At 58.9% G+C, this 3,317-nt stretch overlaps 1 pseudogene; it reads left to right on the plus strand.

Moving 5' to 3' along the window:
• Positions 1–2,842: 2,842 nt before the first annotated feature.
• Positions 2,843–2,995, plus strand: LOC113408717 (annotated as a pseudogene).
• Positions 2,996–3,317: the final 322 nt, after the last annotated feature.

Raw genomic sequence — 3,317 nt, forward strand, 5'->3', positions numbered from 1 at the left:
ACTTTCCATGCACAGAATGCTTAGGGCAGATTGCCTAGAAAAATGCTGCAAGAAAAGCTGACTTCTCTCTCTTAGTGTTCGCTTCTCTATCTTCTGTCTCACCCAGGACCGCTCATTAATTTTGAGGAAAACACCGCGGACACGCACCCTGACGACAAGCTATATAGGTGAAAGGGAGAAGAGTGGTAATCGTTGGGCAGGCATTGAGAGAGTGCTGGTGCCTGGAGCCGGCCCTGTTTTAAACTGCCGGGACCAGGGCAGCTGCTCCCTGTGCCGCTCCCTTTGCCCCTCCCACATCTCACCCCCGTTGGCAGCCGGGTGCGGGGGGGAGGCAAAGGGGGCAGGGACGTTAAAGGGGCCGTACGGGCAGGGCTGCCGACGGGGAAGGGGCCGCGATGTTGAAGCACTGCTGTGGCAGCGCTTTAATGTGGGCTGTGTACGTACGGGCTGGTACCGGCTTCTTACCGGTTGCGTACCGGCCCATATTGGCTCACTTTCACCTCTGCCCAGGGCCCGACTCCAGCACTGTTTGAGGCTGGGTCTCTCCCTCCTCCCCGTCTTCCACCCCCATGTGCTTCCCCCCCCGCACGCAATTTAAAACGGGCCAGGGCCCACACCCACCACCAGCAGCGCAGCAGAGCTGAGCGGCTTCCTGCCTGCTTGCTCCACGTGGCTGCGAGTGTCTCCCTATGGCCCCTGGGCAGGGTGGGTCTGTCCATGCGCGCTGCTCCCACCCCAAGTGCCCCTGTGGCCAGTAGTGAGCTGCGGGGCCAGTGCCTGGGGGTAGCAGCATGTGGAGCCCCCCCCCCCCAGCCCAGGAACCCCAGGTAAGCACTGCACTCCCCCCCACCTCCTCCCAGAGCCTGCACCCCCTCCCTCCGCACCTCCTCCCACTTCCTGTGACTTAGTCACTGTTAACTCTTGCAGCAAAACAGATACAAGAAAATGTGCAAGCGCTATCCGGGGTGACTAAACCGCATGGGGCTCTTCTACAGTTACAGTGCGGCTCCTGGAGCTCCCCATTCACCCCCCCCCCACACCATTCTCCACCTACCAGACTGGGGGAGAGCTCAAGGCTTCTGCCCTGCGGCAGGGTAGTGGGGCTAGGGGCTTCTGCTGGAGGAGACTGGTGCCTGTTGAGAGAGGGTGGGCACAATTTAAGGTTTACTCCCCCCCTCCCGCTGCCCCCTAAACAGCTCAAGGCCCACAGCCCCTCCCTTCAGCTCCCAGGTTTTAGCTCTGCAGGGGGAAACAGCAGCGAGCTGCAGGGCCGGGCCTCTGCTTCAGTTCCTTGGGGAGAGGCAGCAGCTCTCCCTGCAGCTCTCAGCTGTTTGCTGCTGCCTCTACCCAAGGCGCAGCCCCCGGCTTTCCTGCTCCAGAAGCTGCCGTGCAGGGAGGGGGCCCAGAGCCTGCGCCCAAACTCCCTCCCGGAACCTGCACCCCAACCCCAGCCCAGAGCCCACACCCCTCATCCCCTGCCCCAGCCCAGAGCCTGCACCCAGCACCTGAGCTCCTTCCCCGAGCCTGCACCCCCAGCCCAGAGCCTGCACCCAAACTCCCTCCCAGAGCCCAACCTCTCACTCTGCACTCCAGTCTCCTGCTCCAGCCCAGGGCCTGCACCCCACATCACCTTCTCCCCCCCCCCCCCACTAAGCTCCCTGAGCCTTAGGAAGGGGGGGGGGGCAGGCTCTGGGCACCACCAAAATTTCTACAAACCTGACGCCCCACATCGTGTGGTCTGTTTGTTTGCGGGACCATGTGCTGAGCCTAAAGGCATCTAGGAAAGTTGAGAGCCACAGGGAAGGGGCCCAGTGACACCATGTGACCAAGCAGGGCCAGCAAATAGCAAACTCTGGCAAGAATCAGGGGGGGGACACCTCCATGCACCCTCCTCTCATATTGCCTCTGGCTTCTGCCCAGCAGGGAGGAGGGTCTCGGGGGGGGGGGGGTCTCACCCCCTCCCCACACAGCTGAAGACCCGAGCCCAGGGAGGCACCTCCCATGAGACTGAAGCCATGAGCCCCAGGAGGCGCGTCCCGGCTCTCGAATGTCTGAAGATTGTTGTATGCAGCTTGGAGGGTCAGTAAGTTTGGCCCACCCCTGCCAGGGCCAGATGATGACATTCTGAGGCCCTAAGATAGGTCAAGTGTAAGAGGCCCCATTAGTCTCTCAGGACATTGAATATATAGAAAACCCCTGGGGATACCTCTGCAGGGAGGCCTGGCGCCACGAGGACGGCTCTTCGGGACCTCACAGCTAGGAGCAACAACATCTCACCAGTTCTTCAGGAGGAGGACGACCCGCGGAGAACCTCTACCCAGGACCCAGAAGCTGCCCTTCGCCCTGCTGCTCTGGAGAAGGCTGCTACCAGAGGAGCCCCTCCCCCCCGACAACGACCCAGGACCAGGATGCTGACTGCTGCCCTGCTGCTCCAGAGAGGGATGCTCCCGAAGGAAACACCTCCTCGACCCGGGACCCCGAAGCGACTGATCACCCTGCTGCCCAGAGGAAGGCTGCTCCAAGGGGAACGCACTCCACAGCCAGGATCTCGGTGCCACATGCCGTCCTACCAGGCAAAGAGATGTCGTAGCCAGCATGTCCAGCCCCGCCCCAGGAGCGCCTTCACCTCCTCAAGCTTCTCTGCCAGACCGAGAGGAGCCACCCCGCGAGTCTGCAGACACAACAGAGGGTGAGGCAGGGGAAGACGACTGCATCTAACTCTGATCCCCACTGACGCTCCGGCTTCCCCAGAGCCACAGCACGTAAGGGAGGACCAGTCGCCAGCCTGACCCTAGCTGTACAGTACCTTCCCTCTGACCTTGTTTAAAATCAAATTTACACATTCGCTTTAATAATTTTAAATGTGTTATCACTTTAATATCTGATACGTCCTCTGAGGACTGTATATTAAATGGATTTTTGGAACAGGAGCTTGCTCCATCCACTCCACGCATTGACCTGGTATTGCAGTACCTCCAGGAACGGTGCACCTCCCCTCGGAGAGCATTGTGGTTATAAAAAAGAGAAACTAATTTCTCTAACCAGGTTGATTTTGTATAGTTTCTTTTAATCGGAGCCTTAAATAATTTCTCTAGCGTGTTCCCTAGCTCCTCTGGTTTCTTAGGAGTGGGCTTTTTAAAGCTTTATTCTCCCTGCATAGCCCCACCACCTGCTTAAAAGGTGATGGGTGCTAAAGGGACCAAAGTCTCCTTAAGAAGCTCTCAAGTTGCGGAGGAGAGCACTAGGCTCAGCATACAGTCCCTCAAACAAACAGACCACACGGTATACTTCAGTGAAGCAGCAAGTACACCACAAAC

The sequence above is a fragment of the Terrapene carolina genome, unplaced genomic scaffold, assembly GCF_002925995.2.
Source record: "Terrapene carolina triunguis isolate 2854851 unplaced genomic scaffold, T_m_triunguis-2.0 Scaffold22722, whole genome shotgun sequence".
In the NCBI taxonomy this organism is placed as follows: domain Eukaryota; kingdom Metazoa; phylum Chordata; order Testudines; family Emydidae; genus Terrapene; species Terrapene triunguis.